At 38.3% G+C, this 14,948-nt stretch overlaps 2 pseudogenes; one reads left to right on the forward strand and one right to left on the reverse strand.

Moving 5' to 3' along the window:
* Window positions 1–1,822: 1,822 nt before the first annotated feature.
* LOC136321035 (large ribosomal subunit protein P1 pseudogene) lies at window positions 1,823–8,136 on the reverse strand (annotated as a pseudogene).
* A 4,557-nt stretch (window positions 8,137–12,693) lies between these two features.
* Window positions 12,694–13,208, forward strand: LOC136320235 (translationally-controlled tumor protein-like; annotated as a pseudogene).
* Window positions 13,209–14,948: the final 1,740 nt, after the last annotated feature.

The raw sequence follows: 14,948 nt of genomic DNA on the forward strand, positions 1-14,948 counted from the left end.
AGGAGGAGAAGAGGAAGAGAAGGGGGAGAGGTTGGGGGAGAGAAGCAGATGGTCCTTTTTCCTGTGTGCCCTGACTGGGGATTGAACCTGGGACGTCCATATGCTGGGCCTTTTCTCTATCCCCTGAGCCACCAGCCAGGACCTTGTTTTGTTTTTTTTCAAAGTTCAAACCCTGAGGTGGTAACGATGGAGTCTCCTTGACTCAGTTCCTTACCTTTATACACACAGTGTTTCTTCACCTGAGAATAGAAATCAGATTTAAAAATGAGAACGAGCCTGGTCTGTGGAGGCGCAGTGGATAGAGCATCAACTTGGAATGCTGAGGTTGCCATTTCAAAACCCCGAGTTTGCCCAGTCAAGGCACATATGAGAAGCAACTACTATGGGTTGATGCTTCCTGCTCCTTACCTTCCTTTTTCTCTCTCTCCTCTTCCTAAAATCAATTTTTTTAAAAAGCCTATTAAAAAATTAAAAAAGAGAGAGAGAAGAGAAAGAAGGAAATGAAATATCTGCTTCTAAAGCACTAGAATTTTTGAACAGTGGATAGAAATCACCTGATAAATAGATCCTTATTGTCAGAACCTGGGGGTCACATAGGAAGTTGAATAAAGGGGCCTAGTGGGACACATAGATAAAGTAAGAATGGAAAGAAAAACAACATATGGTAAGAACTTGAGAGGAACCAGCTTGCCTCTCCAATAACTACTGTCATTTTATGGACACAGATGGACAAAGGAGCAGTAAGAAATGGACCACTCTGCTATGTGATAAAAACCCTTCCCTTACAAAGTTGTCATGGTTGCCAAGCTTTGTGATTACCATTTATGGTGCTCAGTAGAAATATTTCATCTCAAAAATATGTTTCACTTGTCTTAAATCCTGTGTGTAAAGACAGAGGAAAAAAGAAAAGAAAAAAGGAGAGAGAGAAAAATAAACTAGAAAACAGTAAACTAGGCCACTAGGAGGACATAGATGAACAAAACATAGTCCATATACTTAGGCAATCCACGGCCTCTGGAAGAAACTACTAGAGAGAGAAATGGAAACGTAAAGTGGCAACGCTCTTACAGAGATGTGAACAATGTGTTGATGTATATCACTGGCTTTGGTTTGTTTTACAGTGTGTGAAATCACTAGAGAATACATATCTGGTAACAACAGGAAAATCATTAGGGTTATTAAGTATTCTAATTGTAATAGAAATGAGAGCTGCTTATTCTAGTAGAAAGTGGTAGGAAGAGGAGTAATTAAAATATCTTTCTTAGGTATAAAAAAATTGGCATTCTCTTGGATTTGAGAGTTGAGAAAAAAAAACAAACAAGGAATGACAGAGTCTTAGCACAAGAGAGTAAGAGCATAAGGGAATTAACTGAACAGTAGAAGATAAAACATGGCAGCAGGTCTCAAGAAGGAAGGGTAGTATGACTTCTATTTGCAGCTATATTGCTTTATAGATTGTTTTTAAAATATCTCTCTGTACAATGATGGATTAAAAAAATAAATCTTTTGGGGCAAATACTCCATATGATATTATAATGATAGACATATGTGTACATTTGTCCAAACCAAGCATGAACCCTAAGGTAAACTATGGACTTAGGGTGATTATGATAAATCAATATAGATTCATCTTTGAATAAAAGAATAAAAGTACCATTCGGGTGATGATGTTGACCGTGGGGAGAGGCTGTGCTTCTGGGGGGCTTGTATGGGAACTCTGTACTTACCTGTCAATTTTGTTGTAAACCTAAAACTGCTCGTAAAGCAAAATAAAGTCTTAAGTCTTTGTTTTTTCTCAGAGTTCAGTTTGTTATCGAATGTGTTACAGAAGAGGTTTAGTCTTAAAGACCAAAGCCATCTCATCGCCAGGCTCCTCAGATTCTTCTTTCCTTGCTTCCATCCTCTTCCTGACCCGGGGCAGCAGGGAGGAGGGGCAGGACCTCCTGCTGGGGCAGCACCCGCTCTGGGGCAGACCCACCAGCCCCTACACTGCAGATGAGGCTCCCGATGTTGACAAAGACGAGCCTTCGTAAACAGACCTGGACAGAAAGGTTCAGCATTTTCACCAGCTGCTTTAGTCACCTCCTCATAGTCATGCAGCGTGAGGGCTGAGTAGACGCAGGCGAGCTGGAGCTCCGAGATGGAGGCTTTGGTGCGGGCCAGTGCTGAGTCAGCGCCGCCCTGCGTGGTGCTCGTCACCAGGTGAAGTCTTAAAACAAGTATCTTTGACTAAGGAGTGGCATACAGTATCAAATGATACTTAGAGGTTATAGAAGATGCAGAACAAAAAAAAAATTGTTTGGATTTGGACTACTTTTACTAGTTCCTCAGTGAACAAAATAATGCAAACTGCAATTAGTTAGGCAGGACATGGGAGTTAATTAAGAAAGTGGGCACATCACCTGTGACTGCATTCTTAATAAATGTGATTAAAAAAAGAAAGGCAGGATATAAAAACTTGATGGATAGTTGGCTCAAGAGACATCAGTGGTTGTTGTTTGAGGATAGGAAGGATTTTTAGCATATTTGGAAGTGAACACCAGTGGAAAAGATTCAAAATTCTTGAAATTAGATACAACTAATTGATAAAGGCCCAGAAAATGCTCCCCCCTTTTTAAGCTAAATCATAGTTATTAAGGTTACTCTTTTGAGTGTGTATGGGATGTGAATCTTGGTTCATAAGTAAAGTCTCATTTCACTTCTTTATTTTTTTAAAAATCAATCAAACTTCAATGTCCAAGCCCGATCTCATTGGGCAACTGTGAAACGTATCAGTGTTGTGAAAGTTTGTTCCTGCCCCACCCAGAGTTATGTTTTGGTTCTGGGTCACGTGAAATGACATCAAGGACTTCTGGCCATCTGTTACCATCCTGGTAATTGCCAGAGTTATCTTTTGGCCCTATAGGGCTCAGGACAAGCGTTTCAGCTTTGGCAGCTCTTTGGAGCTCTTACAGCTCCTTAAGAATCTACTGTGACACTTCCTAAGGTCCCCCACCCATCCTGGAGGCTCTGCAGTGGCCATCCTCTTGGTAGTCCCAGCTTTTCAGACGCTGTCACTAAGCATGCAAATACCTCTGTTCTCAGGACCCATGAGCTCCCTCCTCATCCTCAGCTGTGGGGACCCTCTGGGCACTCCGGAGAGCATTTGTCTTTTTATGCTTTTCCAAAGCATGCTATCTCTGTCTTCAAGTTACACCCCTCCCCTTTTCCTGCTTTCTTTAAAACTTAAATCCTCTGAAGATTTGAGGCTTTGAAGAAATAGGAAAAAAAAACAAAAACGATTTTCAAGCCAGGTCTACTTTCTGTCTTGCCCCTAAATGATTCGAAAAGTTGAGGTTGTGGCTGAGGAGGCAGAAAGAAAGCAAAAAATATGAAGGGCGAATACTCAGACACACACATCACGTGTCAGCATGTATACCGTAACTTTTATATGTGTCGACTCATTTAATCCTCATACCCCCACACAAGAGAGATAGTGTAATCTTGTTATCTTCGTTTTACAAGTGAGAAAATGGAGGTTTAGGGGGATTGTTTGTCCAGGTTTTAAAAAAAATAGTACAAAAACTCACCAAAAATAACTCCAAAAAGAGAAATAAAAAATAGTATGTAGTAGAACTAAGAATTCAACTTACAAAAAAAAAAAAATTTATCACTCTCCTAACCTCTGCCTGACAATAAGGACTCTAAAGGTAAAATATGGACCTCTACCTAGATTTACTGAAACAACAGGGAGCTTCATAAAGGCCTGATATTTATGTATACTTATATGGATTTTAAAGACATGATGTAGCCCTGTTTGTTAGAGAAATATATAGAAATGAACTTTAACATGAATGTAACATCAAATATTTACTTTAAAATTACTGTATCAACTTTAGACTTTATGAGGACAGGGTTAATACTTCTATCTCCTCCCAAAATGTCTACTACATTTCTTATAAAGAGTAAATAATAAATACAGTACAAATTTATATCCCCACCTGTGAATGGATCTGGGCAGTTACTCAGTAAGGCTTGCACAGTGCTCAGGGGGCCAGATGTTGACATAAAGAAGGCAGAACAATGTCCTGGGAAAGCAGGGTCCTTACATACTTACTGCCAGGATATGTGCTTATCTTGAGACACTAACACTGTCTTACTTTAGAGGCACTCTCAACTGTGTTATTGATCCATAGTCTAGTAGAGGAGGCAGTCTGGTACTTACCCCAAAGAAAGGTAGGGCTAAAGTGGGAAAGCATAGAAGATTCCCATGACCCTTTAGTAAAATAATTGAATATACATATCAGATTTAAAAAAAATTTATTCATTTTGACTCAAGAATTCTACTTCTGAACATATAACCCTAATGGTCTTCTGGTGTATCACCCCAGCTACGCTATAGTTCTCAGTTACTCAGGAACACTCATTCAGGTGTTACTGTGAAGGCATTTTTTTTTTAGATGTGATTAGAGTCCATAATCAGCTGACTGTTAGTAAAAGGGATTATACTAGGTAACCTGGGTGGGCCTGATTCAATCAGTTAAAAGGCTGGAAATGCATCTGAGCCTTTTCAGAAGAAATTCTGCTTCTGGAACTGCAGTTTCAGCCCATTCCAGAGAGTTGCAGACTGCTGTCCCTGGCAGCCTTCCTGAAAGATTCCACATGTGCCTTGTTAGCCTCCAGAATCAGGAGAGCCCTGGCTGGATAACTCACTTGGTTCGAGTGTCACTCCAACGCGCCAGAATCAGGAAGTCAGTTCTTTGCAATGAATCTGTTATGATAGCTCTCCTGCTAGTTCTGCTTCTTGGTTGAACTCTGACTAATACTCTAAGTAAAAGAAATTGTGAATATTTTATGTAGTAAGGTGTTCATGAGAGCATTTTTATGGCAGCAAACTTAAAAATGCAATATTATAGCATTAACTAAAATAATAATGGCATAATGATTTGGGTTTTTCAATTATATGCATGTCATTTTGGTAATGTTATAGGAAAGATTTGTTTAATTTTAAGTTTAAAATGAAGGGTATAAACTATGTAGAATATGGTTACAGTTGTGTCAAAATGAAGCAAAAAAAGAAAAAAGCCTAGAAGAAAACTTGTATTAAGAGAAGTTGTCTTTGGGAGATAGAGCTATTTACTAAACTCAGAAAAATATTTTAAACTAAAAAAAATAAAGTAAATTTTAACCTTTAAAAAAATCTAGCTATACCTGACCAGGCAGTGGCACAGTGGATAGAGCATTGACCTGGAACACTAAGGACCCAGGTTTGAAACCCTAAGGTTGCCAGCTTGAGCGCAGGCTCATCCAGCTTGACTGAGGGCTCACTAGCATGAGGTCGCCAGCTTGAGAGAGGGATCATGACCCCATGGTTGCTGGTTTGAGCCCAAAGTCACTGGCTTGAGCAAGACATCACTTACTCAACTGGAGCCAGTGCCCCAGTCAAGGTACATATAAGGAAGCAATAAATAAACAACTAAGGTGCTGCAATGAAGACTTGATGTTTCTCATCTCTCTCCCTTTCTGTCTGTCCTTGTCTGTTCACCTATTTCTGTCTTTCTTAAAAAAGAAAAATCATAAATGGGACTACATCAGACTAGGAAGCTTTTGCACAGAAAAAGAAACTGACAACAAAACAACAGCACAGATAAGGGCCTAATATCCAAAATATACAAAGAACTCATAAAACTCAACAACAAACAAGCAAACAATTCAATAAAAAAATGGGAAGAGGACATGAACAGACACTTCTCCCACGAAGAAATACAAATGGTCAACAGATATATGAAAAGATGCTCATCTTCATTAGCTATTAGAGAAATGCAAATCAAAACTACAATGAGATACCACGTCACATCTGTTAGATTAGCTATTATCAACAAGACAGGTAATAACAAGTATTGGAGAGGCTGTGAAGAAAAAGGAACCCTCATCCACTGTTAGTGGGAATGTAAAGTAGTACAACCATTATGGAAGAAAGTATGGTGGTTCCTCAAAAAATTAAAAATAGAACTACTATATGACCCAGCAATCCCTCTACTGGGAATATACCCTCATAACTCAAAAACACTGGTATGTAAAGACACATGCAGCCCCATGTTCATTGCAGCATTGTTCACAGTGGCCAAGACATGGAAACAACCAAAAAGCCCCTTCAATAGATGTCTGGATAAAGAAGATGTGGTGCATATATACTATGGAATACTACTCAGCTATAAGAAATGATGACATCGAATCATTCACAACATCATGGATGGACCTTGATAACATTATACTGAGTGAAATAAGTAAATCAGAAAAAACTAAAAACTATATGATTCCATACATAGGTGGGACATAAAAATGAGACTCAAGGACATGGACAAAAGTGTGGTAGTTCCGGGGTTAGGGGGGTGAGAGAGGGGAGGGGACAGGAGGGATACAAAAAAAAACCAGATAGAAGGTGACAGAAGATTATATGACTTTGGGTGATGGGTATGCAACATAATCAAATGTCAAAATAACCTGGAGATGTTTTCTCTGAACCTATGTACCCTGATTGATCAATGTCACCTCATTAAAATTAATTTTAAAAAATCTAGCCATTTATGTTAATGCTGGACAGTTCTTCAGAATTAAGAACATTTCCAAATATCCATAATTCAAAAACTACTGCTTTTAAATTCTATGTGTGTATGTGACGTGGAGTTAGACAATAAATTAGACTCGATTATCTTAGGTGAAAGATGCCAATCACATATGACCACATCACATCTTGTGTAATTCCATGTATACAAAATAAGCAAATCTATGAAGACAGAAAGTACTATAAATTATTGTTTGCTTGGGTCTGGTGAAGCAGGGCAGAAATGGCTATGACTGCTGATGGATATGAGATTAGGGATTGTTAGTCTCTTTGTTATTAAATTCATTGGTAATTTCTCAAAGAAATCTTGTGCTTTAAAATTTTATGTGGCCCTGGATGGTTGGCCCAGTGGTAGAGTGTCGGCCTGGCATGTGAATGTCCCTGGTTCGATTCCCAGTCAGGGCACATAGGAGAAGCGACCATCTGTTTCCCCATCCCTACCTCTTCTCTCTCTCTCTCTTTCCCTCCCACAGCCATGGCTTGATTGGCTCAAATGAGTTGGCCCCAGGCACTGAGGCTGGCTCCTTGGCCTCCACCTCAGGCACTAAAAAATGGCTCCAGTTGCAACCGAGTAATGGCCCCTGATGTGCAGAGCATTGATCCCCTTAGTGGGCTTGCCAGGTGGATCTTTGTTGGGGCGCATGTGGGAGTCTGACTTTCTGCCTCCCCTCCTTTTACTAAAAAAAAAATATATATATATATAATGATAACATATTCCTATATAATACATAAACTTTAATAACTGTATCACAAACCTAGTGAGCTACTTGATTCTTGATTCTGAGGCATAAAAGCCACAAAGCAAGGAATCATTGTAAAGGAACAAAGAAACATTCAGCATTTTCAAATACTTTTGGTACTAAACCTTAACAACCAGCCTTTATTCCAGTCACATGTTGTGATATGTTACAGAGAGTGCTAGCAAATGTTTAAAGTAACTAGCACAGTCAATCAGAGAAATAAGAACATCAAAACACACAGATATTTGTGATGATTCTGCTTGGTGAACAGTTGCCTAAAATTAGATTTCGAGATTGACATTTTCGTATCAAAATGAACTGTAATTTTAGCAGTTATTATAGTAAGCATATATTTTCAATACATATCTGCTTCTAGGCAAAATAATAATAATAATTAACTGGAGTTTCTCATAATCACATCCCTCCTTTACTGCTCCCCTCACAACCCACCATCTGTGTGTGTTCTGGTCGCTCTATGCATGTGTGTCTGACTGTATCTCTCTGCTCTTAAGCTGTCTTTGAAAGACAACAGTATTTTTCAGAAAAAAAGAAATAGAATCTGGGCTATAGACCCAGGAGATTATTTAAACAGTTAAATCAATCCGATGTGTGTGCAGAAACAAGGTAGGAAATTAATTTTGTCTCCTAGGGTCTGTCCAATAAGGATAAAAACTCAGTCCCAGGTGCCACATTTAGTTATTTCCCATTTAACCTACTATCCCTTCTATTTTTTATTAAAAAGTTTTAATTGTGGTAAAATACAAATAACACAGAACTTACCATCTTAACCATTGTTAAGTGTACAGTCCAATGGTGGTAAGTTAGTTCACATTGTGTGCTACCATCACTATACTATCACTTCTTAAACATCGTTTCAAACACACATTTAAACATACATTAAATTAAAAGCAAATAGCTCCAGAGCAGAAAGCCCTGCTTTATGCTATTTGGATTTATGTTGTACGAGAACCCATCTTTCCTCATAGATCATGAAGACCTTTATTGTGCAAGTATGTGCACATATTCAGAAGAATATTGATATTTCAATAGGTCAGTTTAAGAAATATATATCTTAAAGGCACAATAATGTGGATATCAAATACAAGGTCAGTGGGTATCCTTTTCTGCTTGCCTTGTGTCTTTGGATCATGGAAAGACTCCAGATTCTTATATTTAAAAGGAGTCAAGCTTTGGAAGATTCTGAGATCATTCAGCAGGGGTTAGGCTAGTAATGTCCTCAACTGCATGTGAGCCTCCCTCCCCCAACACTCCTGGGGGTACCAGCTCCTTTGAAAAAACATCCTGGAGAAGCGTGCTCTGCAGTCAGTAATCCTGAACTCTATGAGATCATAATAATAATTTCATACAGAAATTTTGGAAGAAGTCAATAAACTTTGGCAATGTGCTGTGGGCATATGAGGTTGTTAGAGAAAACGTAGTGATCGTGAAGAGTTGATGACAATTGTGGATCCTCTTCTTTGAGGCATCTGTTTTCATTTATATTCAGTTGTTCATCTGCTATTCATTCCAGAAGGTTTATTAGTAGCTTGGACATATTTAAGCAGTTGAATAGTTGAATCTACATAGAAAATTCATATTGAGGGTCAGAAAAGATTAAGACTTCATTATATAGATATACACTACATTAGCAATTCCCCTTTTAATTGTAGCCTTCTTACTGTTATCTATAATGAAACTCATTATGAATAATAGCATTAGTTTCTAAGGCAAATGGCCACTCAGTTCTATGATTCTCAACCTAGGGTTCTTATGTGCTGAAGGTGGACAGCCCTGTGCCAGGGAATAAACATGGGCTTTGACCTTGGAACATCAGATACACTTGCTCATATGTAAAGTATTTTTATGTTAAGGCAAGTAAGTTTATTTTATTAAGTAGAATGCAAAATTTGTTTTTAAATAAAAAATTTGCATCACTTCAGACTATACCCTTAGACTGCTAGAACTACACTTTGACTCTTCGCAACCACTTCTCATTCGCTCATTCAGTCTTCCACAGAACACCAAAGAAACAGACATAAAATAGAATACTTGGTAAATGGGACTTCATTAAAATAAAAAACGTTCGTTCTATAAAAAAAAAGTTCCATTAAGAAAATAAAAATACAAGCCAAGAACTGGAAAAAAATCTGCACAACACATATGTCAGATGAAAAACTTGTATCCAGCATATATAAAGAACTCTTAAAATTTAATAAGACAAACAACTCCAAAAATGCCAAACTGTTTTTTCAAAGTGACTGTACAAATCCTACCAGCGGTGTGTGAGAGTCTGGTTACTAATTAACTGTGTGATATTTGGCAAGTAAGGGCATCTCTCTTTGATTCAGAAACAATAGTTAAATGCAAAAATGGTCAAACTGAAAGTCCTGCCAAGATACAATTTCCCTATCCTTTGAAACCTGGCAGACCTTGAGACTTTAACCAACAGAACACACTAGAAATGAGGTGATTGTGCCAGTTCCAAGCCTGGGCCTCAGGATGATGAACACATGACCAAGCCTGGGTTGGTAGGCGGGAGAATGAGAAGCTTTGTAGAGAGACCCTGTTGTGTTAGCGAAGGCTTTTACAGACCAGCGAGGCTCCAGCTGACTCACCAGCTCATCACAAGTTCATAGAGCTCAGCCAGATCAGCTAAACCTGGTCAAGACAAACAACCAGCCAATGAAGCTCCTTCCCCAAATCACCACCCACAGAATCATGAGCTCAATACAGGGTTGGTATTTTAAGCCACTAATTTTGGAGGTAGTGTGTTATAACAGATAATTGATAAAGTTATCTCATTTAGTTACATTGAATAACACAAGTACCTATGTAACAGGATTGTTAGGTTTAAATGAGATAATATATGTAATCTACTCTGTGCCCAGGAAGAGCAAGTACTCAAATATGTTAGCAATAATCAATGTTATTGTTAAAGATTAGCTTGTGGGAGGAAGGCTTTTTTCAAAAGTTGGGCACTAATGAATTACATCATAGCCTTGAAGACTTCCCACTTTGAAAAAATGTTGACATCACCGGCTACAGTGCTGCACTCCTATTACTCTGGCCAAAAATTACTGCTCTTGACAAGAAGGGTAGAGGTGCTTCTCCAGATGCTGAGTATTAAATATAAATATTTTGCTGATAAAGAAACTTCTTTGTTCTTCCCCCTAGTCATCTCTCAGCTCCTATTCTATCAAATTAAGTGAGCTTTTTATCTTGTGTGGTATCAAGTTGGACCAAATAGATGGGAGGGAGGGAGGGAAGAGAGTGTGGAAATAATATTTAGGAGACAAAGATTCCAAGAGGACCACACAGAGCAAGCTTGAGCAGAATTCCTTGTTGATTATTGTTTTGACATTAGCTGTGTCTCTTAACTACATCCCATTAAATACTACTGCAGACAATGATACTCATGCGAATATGATTTTTAGAATTTTATTCCAATGCATCTTTTCTTCATGCTCCCAAGGTCCAAAATATAAAAGCTATATTTCTAAAAACTATTCTAAAATACTATGTTCCTAAACCTATAAAGGGTGATCAAATGTTATTTCTTTTTAATCTTCCCTTTATATGTTTTTGCATAATTTTTTACAAAGTCTTTCTCTGCAGTGCATTGACTGTTACACTAACAAGTGTTAATGTAGTTCCTGTCTTTCCCCAAAGGGACTATAAAACTGCAAGGCTTTTAGGTTTAAGGCATAGATATAAATATCCAACCCAGGTGTTTCTAAATCACCTCTGCAATCTCCAACGATGCTACACTTGAATAGCTCTGGCAAAATGTCTGTGTTTGTATCAAGTTATGTTACATCCAGAATAAATGCATAAAATAAAGCAAAGCCTGCTGACATATTTATTTTCAGGATAGCTCTGTCATATGAACTTCATAATCATATTTGAAAATCCAGCTGTGGAAAGGTATGCATACTAGATAAATGGCTATTGGGCATTTGCCAGACCACAAAATCAAACTATATATAGTAAAGATAAATGGTAAACCCATGTTAGAGCAATTCATCCTTTTCAGTTAAAATCATCAATTAAGCACCGAATTTCTGTCAATATTAATATAACAATCTTATTTATGTCAATTAAAAATGAAAAAGATTACAACACTTTTCTGAAATCTCCAAAAAGTGATTTCTTTTCTGGCTTTTCAAAGTCTTATCTAAAGTGTTTCTATAAATATAAATGTCCTCTGTGGCCAATGTAATCAATTTTCCATTTCCAGTAAATTCCTAAGAACTCTGCCTTCCACAAAAAGGACTCAGAGTCCCGGTGGATTTTTTTATTCACAAATGTGTTTGTTAGAGAGGAATGTCTCCATATGTTCCAGCCTTCAGTTTCAGGAAGGCAACAGGTTCAATTCTAAGCATCATTTCCTTCCAATTAGGAACACAATTGTTTATTACTCCAAAAATACATCGCTTGATATAATAGTTTTCTATTTAGGCTGAGGCCCCATATACTGAGCAAACATCTGAACCAGAACAGTAAGTGGTCGTGATTATGCATACATTGCCTGAGAGTTTTGTCAGTTCACATATGAAGCATATAAAATCTCTGCCACTTGGAGACCCAGACCATTTGGGCAGATATTTTTTGTTTTAAATATGCTCATAAAAATTAAAGTGAATTTTATTTGATGAAAATGATGTGAAAAAAAATGATATGTTAGCAATTTGAAGAGTCAATAAATGCAGTGAATGGAGCCAAGGTCTGTTACATATGGCCTATGGAAATGTGTTTATAAGATGTGGTTGATGCAATAAATAGAATGAATCTAGTGTGTTGCCAGTATCGCATGTTCAAAGACTAAGCAAATACTATCATCATTTCCCCTTTTTTTCTATTGCCACTGCTTTCTCTTACTCCACTGAAAGGAGTGACATTGTTCTGCTGAGAATGTACAATCAACACAAGAGTAGGGGTCTTGGATTTGGGGGCTTTATTTTCTCCTTGGTGATCTTTCTACCGACCCTATAAAAAGTTAGCTCATTTGCCTTGCCCACCTCTTTCCCTGCTACTTTCACTGTTGAACTATGTCTTCGTTCCTCCTATTCTCTGCCAATGCTTGTCCTTATCACTATATTAGACATACAACACTTCACCTACGTGTGGACTTAATAGACAGTGGGAGGAAAGTGAGGATGGGCTACTTTGGTATGTCTGTAACATTTGAATTTTTCTTCAGTGATTTGACTAACTGTATTTTTTTTCTAAAGTCAATAAAACTCTTTCCACCCAATGCCCTTTGCACCCCCTAAACCCTTCAGCGCCACGCCAGCTGCACTCCGGTTCCTGCTAAGCCACCATGGGTGTCATCTCCTTCCAGTGGCCATCATGATCACCTACCCAGACCCCATTAGCCATGTTGAGATGTTGTTGGGCATCTGCAAGATCTGGGAAATCAGAGATGCGCTGTGCCTGGAGGTAGAAGGGAAGGTGGTCAGTAGTACAGAGGGTGACATTGATGACTTGCTTATTAGTGGAGATGCCTCCACTGGAGGTGGGAGGGTGAAGGTACAAAAACAGTCATCACTGCTGTTGACATTGTCAGGCACCATAATGTACAGGAAACCAGCTTCACTAAAGAAGCTTACAGAAAGTACATGAAAGATGACATGAAATCAATGAAAGGGAAACTTGAAGAACAGAGACCAGAAAGAGTATAGCTTTTTATGACAAGAACTGCAGAACAAATCCAACACATCATTGCTAATTTCAAAAACCACTAGTTCTTTATGGGTGAAAACATGAATCCACATGGCAGGCTTGCTCTGCAGGACTACAGTGAGGATGGTGTGAGTCCACGTATGATTCTTTTTAAGGACGGTTCAGAACTGGGAAAATGTTAGCAAATTTGACAATTTGAATCTATCACCTGTCATCACAACTGACTGCTGCTTTTCATCCACACACCAGGACTAGGATAAACGGGACTGATGTTCTCTTGAGTTCTTTATTTATTTTGACCTTGATTTCTTTGGAGCGGAGGCATGGTTTTTAAGAAAAGATGCTGTGTAGGTTGTCTAAAAATAAAATGAATGCAAACTCATTTGAGAGAAAGTCTCTTCATTTAATATATATTCAAATTCCCCCTGTATAGTGTTCCTGGAGAACCTACAGCCTAGTTGTGCACCACTATGATAAAATATAAGACTGTCTTCACATGACTCCTAAAGTGAAAACAGGGATCAAAAGTCTTAATTCTGAGTTGAAGCAAAGGGAAAGACCATGCTCACAGCAGAGCCAGCCAACATTTGAAGCAGATTCCTTAGACATTCCATCACCTACAAACGGAAGTAGTTAACTGGAAGAGAGATTACAAAAAGAATAAAAAAAGACTAATACAGGTGGCTGTGGGGAGAGTCAATAACAATGTTTTATTTAATGAAGTGGGCTTTATATTTCAAGAAAGCATGTATTTTCCCACCTCCATAGCTCTGATTTATCATGACAATAAAAGAATATTAAAGTGATAAGCCCAAATGGAGAGTATGGGTCAGAGCGAGCTCTTAACAGAGGTTTTAACAGATTTCTCAAATATGAGAATCAAATGGGCAAGTGCTGCCTATGCAGCGAGAAGGAAAAAGCCATAGGTTGGGAGATAGCCATTGGAAGAGCTGGAGCTGAGGAGGGAGCCAGCCTTCCAGGCAGAGCGCCGGAGAGCCTGTGGACTACATGAATGAGCACCACTAAACCATCGGAGTACGGCAAGAAAAGGACGACGCGAGAGCCAAGAAACAGAGATGAAACACAGGAGAGAGGCCAAGGAAAATTTCATGAGGAATTGTACGGAGTGGGCCTAGAGAGCAGCCAGCCCAGTTTGGAACAAGAAGATGGAGTCCTCCGTATGGGAAGATTCTAGGAAGAAAACACAAAATGACAGATTCAACTATGGTATAAACATTGGTAGTATGGATAGATAGGAATTAGCCTGCTATTTCTTCCTCTTCCATAATAGGTAGTCCAAAAATAATGCCTAAAGCAGACAAAACAAACAAAAACTATAACCACATTATTTAGAAATAGATAGACACCAGAAGGAACAGTTAAAATAGTTTTTTCCTTTGGGGAATGAGGCTCAGGTAAAGAGCCATGGGGATCAGAAACCTCTGCAATTGTCCTACTTTAATGATAAAAACAAAAGGAGTAAATATAATGATGAAATAATTTATGTACCAACTAATAGAGATTTTAAAAATAAAAATATTTGCCCTGGCAAGATGCCTCAGTGTAAAAAGCATCGATCCGGTGTGCCAGAGGTCGTGGGTTCATCCCCGGTCAGAGCATGCACGAGAAGCAGTCAATGAGTCAATGAGGACACAACTAAATGGAATAACTAAGTGAAACAAGTTGATGCTTCTCTCTTTCTTCAATGGGAAGATTTCAAAAATATATATGAAACAATTAGTTGATGCTAATCTCTCCCTTCCCTTTCCTTTTCTTTCTTTCAAATCAATGGAAAAAAATTTTAAAATAAATAAAAATACTCAGTTGTGGTGAGTTTACATTTAAGCAAAAACTCCTATAGAAGAGTGACTTCTGTGGACATAAAGTCACAAATAGATATCAACTACCTTAATCACAGCATA

This window comes from Saccopteryx bilineata, chromosome 1 (genome assembly GCF_036850765.1).
Source record: "Saccopteryx bilineata isolate mSacBil1 chromosome 1, mSacBil1_pri_phased_curated, whole genome shotgun sequence".
Classification (NCBI taxonomy): Eukaryota; Metazoa; Chordata; class Mammalia; order Chiroptera; family Emballonuridae; genus Saccopteryx; species Saccopteryx bilineata.